The sequence below is a fragment of the Petaurus breviceps genome, unplaced genomic scaffold (assembly GCF_028583685.1).
Source record: "Petaurus breviceps papuanus isolate PSGF00001 unplaced genomic scaffold, PetGlider_PUasm1.0 224, whole genome shotgun sequence".
Lineage (NCBI taxonomy): Eukaryota > Metazoa > Chordata > Mammalia > Diprotodontia > Petauridae > Petaurus > Petaurus breviceps.
This window is the reverse complement of record NW_027185887.1, coordinates 3,393,894-3,410,061: the sequence shown is the minus strand read 5'-3', so window position 1 is coordinate 3,410,061 and position 16,168 is coordinate 3,393,894. Positions and strand designations below refer to the sequence as shown.

General features: G+C 38.6%; 1 long non-coding RNA gene across 1 annotated transcript in view; it reads left to right on the top strand.

Moving 5' to 3' along the window:
* The first annotated feature begins 2,223 nt into the window (after window positions 1-2,223).
* LOC138166514 (uncharacterized) overlaps window positions 2,224-16,168 on the top strand; it is a 120,911-nt gene continuing 106,966 nt past the window's right edge. Inside the window, exon 1 of the long non-coding RNA XR_011169608.1 lies at window positions 2,224-2,822. This is a non-coding gene — a long non-coding RNA (uncharacterized lncRNA). The remainder of the gene's footprint in view (window positions 2,823-16,168) is intronic.

The following is a 16,168-nucleotide window of genomic DNA, read 5'->3' as shown; positions in this document are numbered from 1 at the left end:
TATTTTAATTTTTTTCAAGAGGTCTTTCCAAAGTGGGATAATTCTGTAAATGTTTATAACATATAAACAAAACATCAAAAAAAAATTTAAAGCGTAAAAACAGATATGTTTTTTGTACCTTATTTGTATGAAATTTTGGTGATTCATAATATTTCAAATAAAACAGTGAAGCTGTACAAGGAAGATCAGACTCAAGAAGTACTCAAAATGATCCTATTTTCCTCTCTCTATGCTTCTATCATATTTAAAGTTATTACCTGTGAGGCCACTTAACTTCCCTAGGCCTCAGTTTCTTCACATGTAAAATGAAGGAATTAGTATAGATGGCCTCTGAGGTACCTCCAGGCTCTAGAGCTATGATACTAGGTACTTCATAATTTTAGGTTTACAGGTATACCATTAAAAATTATTTGTCTAGGCTTCAAATATCTGGACTTGTAATTTGGGCATGTTCCCACCAGGTGGCAATGGTGCCTCAGCCATGTAGTCCAGAATAAAAGGCATATGGTATGCCTGAGATTGGAAAGACACACATTTTTGTTTCTGTTTGTCCCTAACCAAATAGATAACATAAGGAAGTGTTAAAATTTAATATAATGGGTGCAGCTAGGTGGCGCAGTGAGTAAGTCGCCTGCCCGAGTGCTGGGAGAACCTGAGTTCGGTTCCTGCCTCAGACACTTAACACACAAAAACTAGCTGTGTAACCGTGGGCAAGTTACTTAACCCCAATTGCCCTCCAAAAAGGCAAAAAAGCCAAAAAAAAATTAATATAATGGTTTAGAGTGGAAATCCCTTAACCCAAAGACTGAGATCAGTTAGTGGATCTGAAAATCTTACCTCTTAAACTCTTCAGCCTGACAGCTGCTACCACCTCTCTCTCTCTCTCTCTCTCTCTCTCTCTCTCTCTCTCTCTCTCTCTCCCTCTCTCTCTCCCTTTCGGCTCTCTGGAATTCTCATTCTCACGGGGTACCCAGCCAACAAGATCTTCCCCCATGCCACTCTTGCTCTGCCCCAGGACTTTCCTATTTGCCATTTTCCCATTCCCCACCCCCTTTGAAGGAATCCTATTCTGATCATTCTTGGGAATTTTGCTGTCAACAATACCAATTCCAATTCACACCCATATTTATGCTCACACATTGGCCAACTCAAAAGCAAAGTGCTTCTTCAAAAATCTACAGTAACTATTCCAATTTTTACTGGTTTATAATTACTTTCAAAGTAAACAAAGATAAAAATACAATTTGATATCTCTTACTAATTGTTAACTTTTTAATCAACCAGTTCTACATGCAATATGATTCCAGTTAGAAAATTCATTTGTAACTTACCCAGCTTATTTTAATTTAGAATTTTTAAAAAATGGTAGTTTACCCTCAACCTTGGACTAGCTCAGTGGTAAAAGCCTCTAGCTACTCATTTCTCAATAGCTGGCTATGGATATTTCCCAGTGTCTCCTGTCAGTTACTAGAGGGAAAACTGCCAAGTATAGGAATAAATACATGACATCTCTTTAGTCCTCAGCTGCCAGTTCTCCTCCATTATTTCTTTTATGCATTATTAAGGAGAAAAAGAAAACAACTCATATTTATATGGTATGTTAAGTGTTTCTTCACAAATCTTGTGGGCCTAGATAGGTCATTAACTATTATTTCCATTTTACTACTGAGGAAAACTGAGGTTTAGAGAGGTTGTGACTGACAAAACCTGGTTCTTATGACTCCAAATCTAGGATTCTTAATTCTTAAAACACTATACCTGCTAACTCAAGGTACTTACCAAAAAAGTGAGGTTACAACTAAGGAGCAAATATCTACATTGAGAATGTAAAAGTACCTAGGGCTTTATATTTCCCTTCAATTGTTAAGAAGTAGTTTTTTCTTTCATTTTCTTGAGAAGTGTCAAACATTTTCTTTCTACTATTTGACTAATGTAACTGACCTTTATATATAGTAACAACTCTTAGCAATGGCTTGAGCTCAAAAACTGTCTTCCATATAATTTCCAGAGCCTGCTGATTTAGATCCTTTATACAGGCTTGCTTTTTGTAACTTCTTCAATAAGGCTGTAATTTTTTTTGTACAATTTTTTGGGTGATTTTTTTCAATATGGATTTTCAACGGAGTAAACTGTAGTTCAACGGAGTAAAAACTGTTTTCTTTAATAGTCCCATCTCATGCTAGGGATGGATAATAATATTTCTCTGACTGAGGCAAGGCACCAGCCTATGGAGAAGCACGCCAAATACTCCGCCCTTTCCCGCCCCCTCTCCCTCATTCCAAACTTCTAATTTTCTGTCACTGATCTTCAGGGCCAGGAATCTTTGGTTTACAAAGCTCCTACAGGGCCAGGTGCTGCATCTATACCAGGGAGGGTAAATCGAGACGGTGTTAATAGCAAACAAAGACTTAAGTGGACAGAGTAGGTGATGAAGTTGAGAATGATAAATTGAAAATGAAGATCTCTGCGAAGAATTCCAACGCTGATTGTTGAGAGTGCATATCGTATCCCCAAATATCAAGTCAACAGTGTAACATAATGCCTGAAAAGTAAACCACATTTAGTGAGAAGGATCCGCAGGGTGAGGGGCGTGGGGCGTGGCTAAATCAAGAACAGCTGGAAGAAGGTGGCTTTGAAAAAAGCAGCCGTCAAGAAACAGCCTGTACCTTGTTAAAAGACATTCAGTGGATGTCAGACCACTTCTCTAATCAGACCTCAAACGAGAAAACGAGTGTTTGTTTCCATGAAGAAAGTTCAGAGAAGAAGAGGGGAGAAGAGCTGAGCTCATTTAGGAAAAACAGATGGCTGGGGAAGACCTTCAGGTAGGTAGGTGCCTGAGGACAAACAGTAAATTCAAACTCTTATTGGCTAAGTGACAATAAAGGGGATTCGGCGCAGTTAAATCCAGTAGACGCATTAAAAAAAAAAAGGCGGAGAGGGGGTGGGGGCTCAGGGAAACCACAGGCAGGCCCCTCGAAAGGGCTGAGATGGATGAAGCTTTGGGTGCACGTGGGCAGAAAATGTTAGCTCCGACTTGCTGGAGCTGGAAGAAAAGTCCGGCTGCCTCCCACTCCCCGAATGAAAGACCAGCCTTCTCGGGCGCTGCCCGCCTCGCTCGTTCGCATCGCATTGCAGCAACGCCCCGGGAAAAGCGGGGCTTTCGAAGGCTCCCCGATGGCTGGCTGCCCGGCTGCGGGGGCAGTGCCCAGCTCGGGTTAGGGCTGGGCCAGCCGGCTCCTCCTCTTTCGTTTCCCTCGCCTCGCCTCCCCGCGCTCAGGGCCAGCCAGAGCTGTTTCTTAGAGTTAGTTATGAGCACTGCCTTTCCATGGCTGTTTGTCAAAAGGCCAGAGTCTCATGTGGGAAACTAATACTTGTGTTAGAAACCGAATACACACAAAGCTGCTTTCAGTAGCGGAGGGAGTCCTAGTCAACATCTGTCATTACTGTACTGTGCACTGTTGGGCTTTTTTTTCCTCCTTTCTTTCGATGATTGCATCCAACTTTTTCTGGAGAAAGGAGATAAAAGAAATATCAGAGACAAGGGCATAAATAAAATAGTTCTCTCATCTGAACCCAGATGCTCTAGTCTAGTATATCTCCACCCCCTAATTTAAACCCATACTTTAACCTTTTATTATCCTCTGCCTTGAGCAGTTTCCCTTCGTTTGCCTTTCAAGGCTTTCTTTACCATAGAGCACTGAGAGCAGGCAATGCCTTAAAAGGGAGAGGAAGAGAGATACCTCTCAGCAAGACCAGGCTCATCTCAAATTTCTCTCCAATAGGCCTCAGGAAAGCAGCTTCCTTAGTATGCACAAGCTGACAGTGTTGACTTATTCTAGCAGACAAAGTACCCTTCTCCAAAAATTATACTTCATCACCATTCAGCCCCTGGACCTTGTTCCCCCTCAGCCCTCAGCCAAAGTCTTATAGACTTTAAAAACATGAAATGTGGCACAGACGAGCAAAACAATATATAGACAATGGAATCCTTTCTTTGCACCAGACTGTTGGGTTCACTCAAGTTTGTTTAGGGGGAGTTTTCTGGAAAGTGTGCCTTGGGAAAAAAAAAAGCCTAACAGGAGGGTGGAGTGAAAATAAAGAGAATTTGAGATGGAGAAGAGGAAAATAATCTCCATGGTTTCATTTAAGAAGTAACATTCATATAGACCTTTAAACTTTGCCAAGTTCTTTACATATATTTTCTCATTTGAGCCTCAGAGCAATCTGTAGGGTAGGTATTACAGATATTATTAACCTGGGTTTACAGAGGAGGAAACTGAGACTGAGAAGCTAAGTAATTTGCTATTTGTGACAGAGCCAGTTAATTGTCTAAGGTAGGATTTGAACCCTCATCTTCCTGACTCCCAGGTTGAGCATACTATCAATTACTTCTGTTCTGGAGAATGAAGACTTGACCTGTGATTTCACTTGTATGGGGAATGCCAAGGTGAGGAAATTCCTTATAACAAAGCATCTTTGCAACATACGGATAGTATTTCCTAGAACACTAGAGATTAAGTAACATTTGATGGGTCATTCAGCTATTTTGTATTGGGACAGGACTAAACATAAGCCTTCATAGATTCAAAGCCAGCTCTCTACTATACCACACTGTCTCTTTCTGTCTCATCATCATCATTATAACACTTTGTACTTATATGTACTTAGAGCAATAAAATGAGATAATATTTGTAAAAAAAAAAATGAGATGTTTGTAAAAACTGCTTAGAGCAGTGATGAGCACACAGTAACTATATAAATGTTTTTCCTTTTACCTTTTGTTCTCTTCCTTTATATTAAAATTTGCATTAATGTTCATTAGATATTCCTGTTTGTTGAAGATATTGTGTTGATTTAATAATAATAATAATAACCGACACTTATTTAGCACTTAAAAGTCTTCAGAGCTTAACATGTGAACCTTAGAAATAACCTTGTGACTATCGTCTCTGGAGTTAGAGGGCATGGGGTTCAAATCCCACCTTTGACCCTAACTACTTGTGTAATCTGGGCAAGTCACTTAACTTCCACAGACTTCAGTTTCCTCATCAGTAGAATGAAGGGGGTGAATTAGATGGCTTTTCAGGTCTCTTTCAGCTCTAGTTTTGTGATGTTAGAATCCTAGGTACTATAGATATAGTTATCTTCATTTTATAGATAAGGAAATTGAGGTTCAGAAAAGTTGAATGATTTACCTAGCTCTACACAGCAAGTGAGTATCTAAGGCAGGATCTGAACTCGTGTGTTCCTAACTTTTAGTTCAGCACTCTGTCCAATACCACTGGTTACTGCTGTTGTTTTACCCTTGTTTTTGAAGAGATTTAAAAACATCGGGACAGTGATGTCTTGACTTGTGAACTGGGTTTAAGTGAGGCAGGGCTATGAAAAATCATCAGCCTCACTGTCTTCCTTAGTCATTGGAGTCCAGTGGCAAGACAAAAGTCCAGATGACTGTCAGTGGCCTGGGATGCAGCAGATGATGTCTTCCATATCTAACCAAGCTCTTAAGCACTCCACAGTGCCTGCTTCAGTTGCCTTTATGGCCTTTGGAACCAGTTATTCTCATCTGCCTATTGCACTGGGGAAAGTCTTCATGTGCTTGGGGGTAGCCATACCCCTAACTCGTTGATGGGTTTGAGGCCTGTTAGTTACCTTCAGCCTGCCTTAGCCCATCTGCTGAGACAGTTTACCGGGGTGTGGCTGCCATGAATGTTATAGCTTCTTGGAGCTGCAGGTGAAAGTTAGTTGATAGGTGGACACCAAAAGTTGGATGAGCAGCCCTGAAATGGAATCAGCAAGTCCCCTGATGATCTTCCCTGAATATCCCATGGTAGACCCCAATACCACTTGTATTGGTGTGGTCATCTATAGAAGGTGAGGGGGAGGGAAGAGATTCATGGTTTAAAACTGGAAAATATCTGAAAGTCACAGTCTACCAAAGTCTGAACATCTCTGAAAAGACCACCACCTCCCTCCCCCCCACCCCCCAAGAAAAAAGAGAAAAGGCTTCAAGTGGGAAAGGGGATAGGTTGGAGAGTATGTGGGATGGTGGTGGTCAGTTGAAATGCTGGACTCCAAAACCAGTTTTAAAGGAGTCCTTTATTTTTTTGGAGGGCAATTGGGGTTAAGTGACTTGCCCAAGGTCACATGGCTAGTTTTTGTGTTAAGTGTCTGAGGCCATGGAGTTCTTCTTCTAAATACTGAGAAGCAGCTTGTTCCTATATTCTTTGGGGCTGATTCTATCAGTGGTTATGCTGTGGTCCCAGTTCAAGCATTTTCATATGAAATAGCCCTTGGGATGTTGGGCAGAGAGGAGGAGGGGAGGGAAGGAAGAAGGGCAGAGAGCAGCACTGTGTGCCAGGACCTCTGTTGCTTATTGGCAGAATCGACTGTTTCCTGCCAATAATTTTTCTTTGTTCAAAGTGTTCTTTGTGTCTGTAATGACCTTCATCTTCCCTTACCTTTTGAATGCTCACCCATTGCATTATATGAGAACGTCAGAGGACCTGAGTTCAAATGCTATCTCTAGTACTTATCTGTGTAACATTTTGCAAATTACTTCAACTTTCTAGGCCTTAGTTTCTTTGTGTATCTAGAGGTCGAACTAAAGTTCTTCCCAGTTCTAAATCATATTATTCATCTAAAGTTCTAGGTTCTTCCCAGTTCTAAATCATATTATTCATCCATCTACATATTATACATCCATCCACATCTAACTGGGGCAGAGTGGATAGAATACCTTCCTGAGTTCAAGTCTGTCCTCAGAACCTTGTAACTATGTGACCCTGGGCCAGTCACTTAACCCTGTTAGCCTCAGTTTCCTCATTTGTAAAATGAACTGGAGAAGGAAATAGCAAACCACTCTAGTATCTCTTCCAAGAAAACCCAAAGTGTCACAAAGAGTCAGACATGACTGAAAAATGACTAAATGACAAGAAATCTTAACTTGAACTTTTCTGTTCCCAACTACAAGTTATACTGTCACTGGTTCACTTTGGGTTTAACAAAGTCTAAAGCTTTAGTTCCTTTCTTTTTCTGTGTTATTTTATATTATCCTTATCTTTGGATATTGCTAAATTCCCTTCTGGACTATAAATTCTGACTGGGCAGGGATTAGGTTTTATCTAATCTTGATCTGTCCTTGTATCTAGGATTGGCTGCTCTAGAGTACTAGCACTGAGTTGTTAAATTGCTAAGACAGCTCTCTGACTATGTTACAGAGACACGTTGGTATTAAGGAGTTTCCTCACCTATGTATTTTCTATGCCAATGAAATCACAGGTCCAAGTCCCTTTGTCTCACAGTGGGGTAGTAGTTATGTGTTCAACATGGAGCCAGGAAGAGCAGTGTTCAAATCCTGCCTCAGACCCTGGTAACATGGCGAGTGACACAGCCTCCAATTCTGGTGCTCAGTACACAGGTACTTAGTAAATACTTACTGAATTAAAAGTTGAATTGAATGAGCTTCTGATGAAATGTAAGTTCCTACAGAGCAGGGACCATTTTGTTGCAATCTTTGAGGCCCTAACCATAGAATAATATCTGGCACCTAGTAGGCACTTCATAAATGCTTCTTGAATTAATTTGAAGGGTTATAATTTGAAGATTGACGAGAATACCCAAAAATATTGCTGCTGAAATCCCACCATTAGAGATCTATTACTTTGGGCAAAGCACCTCTTTTAAAATGTTTGTACCCATTGGGAGGTTAGCATGGTAAACTATAAGACACTCCCATCTTAATATTATTTAGTGTATCAATTTTAGGCAATCCACTTGCTTTCCCTCCAGTTTGGTAAGATCAGCTGCAAAATGAGAAGGGATTTTAGTAGAGTACAAAAAAAGAAGGGGCCCAGGAAGGGCAGGCCTGAGTAAGATGTTATAGGAGTCTCTGGCTAGCCACTTGCCAAAATTATGGAATTGGGTGGCAGCTTTGAAACCCACAGATTGCCTGAAGAAAAACTATAAATGCAAGCCAAAAGCAGAATTTTGTCTCCCAGACAAAGTGTCTTCTCTGGATCCCTATTTTCTTTCCTATTTTGATGAACTGTCCCAAATAATCAATAAGTAAATATGTAGATGTCTTAGACCTTTATCCTAGAACCCAGCTTGAAGCTGCCAAGAAACAGACACCCCTGCCCCAACTCTTCTACAGTTTTTTCATTCCTCCTACCCAAGGCCCAATGTCCACCCCTGTGATATCAGTACTTAAGAGGGTGGAAAAGAGAGAAAACCAAAGGGGTTAGAGATAGAAGAGACCAGAAAGATCATCTAGCCCAACTTCCTCATTTTTCAGCAGAGAAAACTGAGAATTATCTGAGGGGTGAAGACACTTCCCCAAGTTTACAGAAAGTGATGTTTAACAACAGGCTTTTGGTGGAGTGAGGGTCGGTGGTGGTGGTGAACCCATGGCATGCTAATCTGAATTATTAGCATTATTTATTGGCATTGTTTTATGCATCACTTCATTAAAATAGAGAATTAACAAAACAAATCAAACCATGATTTGTAGCATTTGCCAATTTATCAGGTGTAAACACTCATGCTATAAATTTAACAATTGGTTGGGGCGGCCAGGTGGCTCAGCGAGTAAGAGCACCGGTTCCAGTGTTGGGACGACCTGGAGATCGAATCCTGGGCTCAGACACTCAGCACCACACCCAGAAATAACTGGCCGTGTAACCTTGAGCAAGTTACTTAACCCCAATTGCTTAAAAAAAAAATTTAACAATTGGCTCTCTAATTCTAGATGGCTCCACTACATCTTTAAAACTTACAGTGGGGCAACTAGATAGCACAATGGATAAAACACAAGCCCTGGAGTCAAATCTGGCCGCAGATACTTACTAGCTGTGTCACCCTGGGCAAGTCACTGAACCCTGATTGCCATAAAAAAATAAAAACTCAAACTCCCCCCCCCCCAACAAAGAACTTACAGAGGTAGTAAGTAGCAGAGCTAGGATTTGAACACAGGTTCTCAAATGACAAATTCAGTCTTCCCTGTTGCCAACACACAAATTGAAGTGACTTCCTTTTAAAGACTCTTTAAAAAAATCTACCAAGTATCCATAGCCCAAAATACACAGTAAATGATGTCTTTTTTTTTTTTTTTTGCTTTTTGAAGGAGGAAAGCAGGGCAATTGGGGTTAAGTGACTTGCCCAAGGTCACACAGCTAGTAAGTGTTATGTGTCTGAGTCAGATTTGAGCTCAAGTCCTCCTGACTCCAGGGTCAGTGCTCTATTCATTGTATCACCTAGCCACCCCAAATGATAAGTCTTTGGAACGCAACTATTCATCCATTTCATGTGCAAAGCAACACAAAACTAGAGACGTTTGGTTGCCCCACTGTAGCGGCAAGCACCCCAAGAGTCCTCAGGGTTTGCCACCAGTACAGGTTCTTGGATCTGCTTTGATAAAGGAAAGCAACTCAAAATGGAGTAACAAGCTTACTTTAATCAGTCAGACATATATCGTTTACCTTGTTCAGGGGAAAAAGGTCAGCACCCCGAACTTCAAAGCATACAGGCAGAATCATCAAGACAGAAACAGATCAAGTAGACAGCTTTCCAAACTGTTCAACCATTACATCCATACCCAGTCAACATCTGGGTTTCCACATCTGGGTTTTTCAAAGCCGGGGGTCTCTCAACAACGGCTTCCCAGAATTCAGATCAAATCACAGAACACTTCTCAAAGTGAGTCCCAAAACAAAGCTACACATCAGGGCTTATATAGCCTTCTCTTTGCTCAGAGAATGTAACAACCTTATTGACCCACTAGCCAATCAAAAAGTATCTACTGAAAAACAAGCCTCCCACCCCAGGCTCCAGGTGCACTTTAACCTAGGGGCAGGGAAGATCTTTAAAATTTGCATTCCCATTACACCCACATACCTGGGATTTTTTGGCCCATTAAAAGAATCCAACCTAAGAAGAGTATATTTTTAATACTGTCTTCCAGCTTTTAAGACACTCAGACTCTCTACTGGAAAACAAACATCTTTTGCTATACAGTTGGATTCAGTAGCTATCTCTTGTGATATAGCCTTTCATTGTTCATGGGAACTCCATGTTTTCTGAAACACAGTACATTACTTCAGCTTCCAAACCACAGGAGGACACAATTCATTTCTTCCATCAATTTCAATGTCCCACATTCTGGAGAGGTGGTGAAGTCTAATGGAAAGACATCATTGAAAGCACATGGTCAGATATCCCTGAAGCTTAGATAGGTCTCTTATGTGCTGCATACTTTGCAATATCCTTAAAATCCCTTCATGCTAATGCCTTCCCACTGTTAATTATCTCTAACTTAGACTGTATACTGTATACATAATTGTTTGATGAGATAGATCCATAGGGCCTGCAGTGTGAGGCAGCATCATCCAGTAAGGGTTAGAAGAAAAGCCAAGGAATGGTTATTTCTTTTCTCACCTCTTGTCTCCTGGCTTCCTTCAAGTTCCAACTAATGGCCCATCTTTTACAAGATGCCTTTTCCATTCTCCTTTAATACTAGTTGTTTATCTTTCTTTAAAATAATCTGATGATTATTTCCAGTTTATTCTGTATTATATAGCTTAATTGTACATTTTTCCCCAATTAGATATGAGCCCTTTGAGAGAAGGGATTGTCTTTTGCCTTATCTCATGTCCCTAGTACTTAGCACAATGCCTGTGACAGAGCAGATCCTTAATAAATGCTTGATTATTTTAGTTGACTGACTCAAAGTGATTTGGTTAGTGATAGTCCCTGAACACAGATCCATGTAATCTTTAAAAAAAATTTTTTTGGAATCTTGTTTCTTATGGTCATATGTTCAACTATCTTAAGCTATCCTGTCTTCAGTCTTTTTCACTATCCAGTTAGGCAGAATTCAGTCCGCAAGTGGTGTTACAGGGCCACTTAGCACCATATGGATAAGAAGAGAGTCAGCTGATAGTGACAAAAATAGCTGTGAGACAGGATGCCAATATAGTAAATGGAGCAGGAATTGATAACAACAGTTTAAACTTTGGTTGGAGAAAGGTCTGAAGTAGACATGGCAAAAGGTAAGCTGACTCATGTGATAATAAATTTATACCTGGAAGGGAACTTAGAGGTCATTTAGTCCCACCTTATTTTAAAGGTGAGGAAACTGAGGCTCAAAGAGTTTAAATGACTTTTCCAAGATGACAGAAGTACTGAGTATTAAGAATCAGCATTGGAACCACAATCCTCCAGTTCCCAATCCAGTATCCTTCCCGCTGTACCATGCACGTCCATAAAGTTGAGGCTGGCAGTAGGAGATCCAGGACTGAGTGGAGGGATGGTCAAACTGGAGGTAGACTGACTGGAAACAGGAGGCAGATAAGTATAGGGAGATCAAGTTTTTTTTTTTTTTTAATTCAGTTTTATTTTTAGTACCTCACCCATTGAGAAGGCAAGAAACAATACCCAGTATTCCCTCGAAGCCATGTAAAACACATTTCTATGTTAGCCATATTCTGGGGAAAAAGAAAAATTAGAAAAAGAAAGAAAGAGAAAAAATAAGCTTCTATCTGCACTCATCAGCTCTCTATGTAGAGGTGGATAGCATTTTTCATTATGAATCCTTTGGAATTGTGATGGATCATTGTATTGATCAGTTACTAAGTCTTTCACCGTTGTTTATCTTTCTTTAAAATGTTGCTGTTTCTATGTAAATTGTTCTCCTGATTCTGCTAATTTCAGTTTTCATCAATTGATGAGACTTCTCAGGTTTTTATGAAGTCATCCCCCTCTTCGTTTTTTTTTTTTTTTAACAATTTTTCCTCCTCTTTAAATTATTATACTTTTTCTGCTAATTCCCCTTTTCATCAAATTCTCAGATTTTTCAATTTTTTATGACATCAACACCCTCTTTGTTTTTTTTTTTTTTTGCACAAGTATTCCATCTCATTAATATACCATAACTTCTTCAGCCATTCCCCAGTTGATGAACATACCCTCATTTTCCAATCTTTGCCACCACAAAAATAGCCACTATAAATTTTTTATTCATATGAGTTGTTTTCCTTTTCTTTGATCTTTTTGGGATATAGACTCAGTAGTGGTATTGCTGGGTCAGAGGGTATGCATAGTTTTATATTATTTTGAGCATAGTTACAAAGTGCTCTCAAGAATAGTTGTACTGGTTCACAGCTCTGCCAGTAGTGAGTTAGTATACCTATTTTCCCCACATTTTCTCCAGCAATTGTCATTTTCCTTTTCTGTCATCTTAGCCAATCTAATGGATCTCAGAGTTTTTTTAATTTGCATTTTTCTAATAATTATTTAGAGCATTTTTTCATACTACTATATTGATAGCTTTGATTTCTTCCTCTGAAGGCTGTCTGTTCATATCCCTTGACAATGTCATTTGGTGAATCGATTTTATTCTTATAAATCTGGATCAGTTCTCTTTATATTTGATAAATGAAACCTTTATCAGAGAAACTTGCTACAAAATTTCCTTCCAGTTTCCTGCTTTTCTTCTAATTTTGGCTACATTTGTTTATTTTTAATTTTCTGTAATTAGTATTCTCCATTTTGCCTCCCATGAGCCTCTCTATCTCATTTCGTCATGAACTTTTCTGCTGTCTATAGAGCTGACAAAAAATTTCTTCTATGTTCCCCTAATTTGCTTATATCACCCTTTGTGTCTAAAGTACTCAATTTGAACTTATCTTGGTATGTAATATGAGATGTTGGTCTATGCTTAGTTTCTGTTAGACTGCTTTCATGGTGATCAAGTTGACCAAATAATGCCCTCATTTCAAGTGATGCTATTTGAAGGATATGAGATCTAGTTCTATCCCAGAGGAAGTATGAAGATTTTTGCCCTATGTTCTAATAATAATAATAATAATAATAATTTTCATTAAATTAAGTTAAAATTTATCAAATATTTAAAGTTTACATAACACTTTACATATCCCCAATATAGAAAAAATCCATGATAATTTCATAGCTTTCATGTTTTTATTCTATAACCACTTGACACTGAAATGAAAAAAATTAATGTCATCCACATTTTTGAAAAATTACAATTTTAATTAGATCTCTTGTTTTTCTATCACCATTTCAGAATATATGTCATTCCTCCCAAACCCAGAAAATACTCCCCTTTATAGAGAATTAAAAAGAAAGAAATAAACCAGTTTAACAAAACTCATCAACACATAAACTGAGTCTGACAATATTATAGTGTTCTGTACCAGTGCAAAGAAGAGAGCAAAGTACATTTTCTCATCTCTTTACAGATAACTTGGTCACTATGAGTATTCAACTTTCCTTCTCTTCTCTCCCTCCCCCTTCCCTCTTTTCTCCCTTATGCTTTTTGTTCTTGTTCCCTTTCCCTTTGACTTCCCACTTCTCCTTTCTTTTCCTATAGTCTTGCTCAGGTTTGGAGTGCAAGGGCTACTTATAGCCTAGATCCTACTGTTATGGTAGGGATTTTCGACCTATTCTGTTCTCACATGGGCTGGTTTACCTGTCTTTAAGGCAAATTTCTGGTCCCCATTTCCAGGAGGTTGATTATACTCAGGTGGACTTACCCTATCAACTTAGCCCCCTGAAGCTTGGAACCCCTGAGTTCTATCAGCCTCAGCCTCCTTATCAGCAGGGATTATAGACATGTATGATGCCCAGCTGCATGGTTCAATAAAATTTGTTTGTTTTTATTTACATGTTTGTAATCACTTGCATATTAATTTTCTAGGGCTGCTTATTTCAACCCATATTGGCTCATTTAAGTTTTCTAAGAATATATGCCTGCCAGTAGGAGCTCTGGGTTTAAGGTATCAACATTTTAGTTGCTTTTAAAAACTTAATTACAAATTAGTTTCCATAATTATTTGAGTAAAACAGAGGCCCACCAACATTGTGTTCATATGCCTGTCTTTTCTTAGCCCCTCCAAAATTGACTATTCCCATTTTTTCTCATATTTTCCCATTTGCTGACTGAAGTGTATTTCTCTTATTTTTAATAATGCAGTGTGATCTTTCATGTGATTTTAAATAGCTAGCAATTCTATTGTTAACTTTATAATGCTCTTTGATAATTTTTCATTTGGCAAATTGGCTCTTGGCTTTATGTATGTATAGTGTCTTGGATATCAAAACTTTATCAGAGATATTTGATGCAAAAATATTTCTCTAGTAGATATATTCCTTTTTTATCCTGTTTGTCAATTCTTTTTATGTAAAAACTTTTCAATTTCATGGATCCAAAATGATCTTTTATTGTTTGCCGTCACCTCTATCCTTGTTCAGTTAAGAACTCTTTTCCTAGCATATCTATGAAATGTACCTAATCTGGTTCACTTCTGACTTTTTAATAGTATGCCCTTTAATATCCAAGTTTTATATCCATTTTAGTTTAGGTTGTGTAAGGCATGTGCTTATGTGGTGTAAAATGTTGGTCTAAACCTAATTTCTGCAAATTGCTTTTATTTTTTCCCAGGAGTTCTTGTCAAATGAGGAATTCTTCCTAAAAGTAATTTATGTTCTCAAGTTACTGAGAGCCCTGAGTAACTGAGTTCAGTTCTTTCTGATTCCTGCTTTATCTATTGTTTAACCAAAAATAAATAGTTTTGATAATTAATGCTTTAGAGTATAACTTAAGGTCTGCAAGTACTATTATCCCTTAATTTTTACTTTTTTATTCTTTTCCTTTAGTTTCTAGACTTTCCTTGAGTTCCTCCAAAATAACTGTTATTATTTTGTCTAACTTCATAAAATATCCCCTTGGTAATTTGATTAATATTGCATAGCATCCATAAATTAACTTAGATATCATCATCACTTTATATTTGCATGGTCCAACCATAAGTAGTGAATATCCCTCCAATTATCAGTCATTATTTCTTCAAAGAGACTTTTGTGATTTTCTTTATATATGTCTTAATTGCACATTGGTAGATTCACTTTCAGATGTTTTAGGCATTTTGTTGTTATTTTTTTTTAATGTCAACTTTTATAAATACTTTCAGCAATTCTGATACACAAACTCTTGCTCAAAGGACATTTTATTGAATAGATTGACTGTTTAGTGGGTTTCTGACAGCACCTTTTATAAAGTATTTTTTGTTCAAACAAAACTCATCTTGTCCACCCACAGCAAATAGTCATACCATAGATTGTTGGCTAGGTGGCTCAAAACAAAAAAAGAACAAGCAAAACCCCTTTTCACATAGTCATGATGTTTTGTTAAAACAGAATTCAGCTAAGTTTGTGGACACACGAACTTTTAAATGGATGCTTAATGCTTCATTTGTAATTTTTTGTTGTTGGCATCGTGGATATACCATTGCCCTAACCAATATTGCCCTGTTAACGTCCCTCTGTGGTAGGGATGAGTCAGCAGCAGGGTGAAGGGGTAGTGGTAGGGAATATTATGACATAAGAAGGTGGAAGTCTTTGTTTCATACTCCACTCCAGTCCACATTTTTGTGTTTCAAATTGTCTACCATGCAGATCCAATAGCCCTTCATTCAGTGTCTCACCAAAGGAAGTTTCAAGCCATAACGTCTTCACCTACTGTGGCTCTTCTTGATGGTCTGACAGGCATGGTAATCTACTCTGGCTGAATTGTCTTCAGAGTGTTAAGTCACCCAATAGGGAAGGGAAAACATAGTGATGCTCCCAATCCCTAGGTTCTGATCCTCGTTTCTCAGTTGATAGCTTAAGTTCCAATCTCCACCATGACAGTCTCCTATTCCTCAGCCCATTGTGAGATCCTAAACACAACAGTACCCCTTAATTACAGCCTATTGATATGGGGGAAATCAGTAAGAGTCCAAACAATCCTGACTGTATCTGGTCATTGTTTAAAACCCAGGTTCACGGGGTTTTAGCACATGATGGTAGGTGTCACCCACCTCTATCTTCCTTGGCCCTGGGAAAGAATTGGAAAGGCTAAGGGGGAAAGAAGTGGGACATTATATAGCAATACTCTATTCTCTGGCCTGAAATTTTGTAATTTGAAAAGGCCTTTATTTTTATTGCTTTGACCCGATTTTGTTATTACTTTATAGCTTTTGATGATTTATTTTGTATTGTGCTACTTTACTGCAGATATAAGTTGTCTCTTTTTTTCCCTTAGTGATTCTCTGGACATTTCTAAGTCAACCATATTGTCATCAGCAAATAGGAATAATTTTGTCTGCTT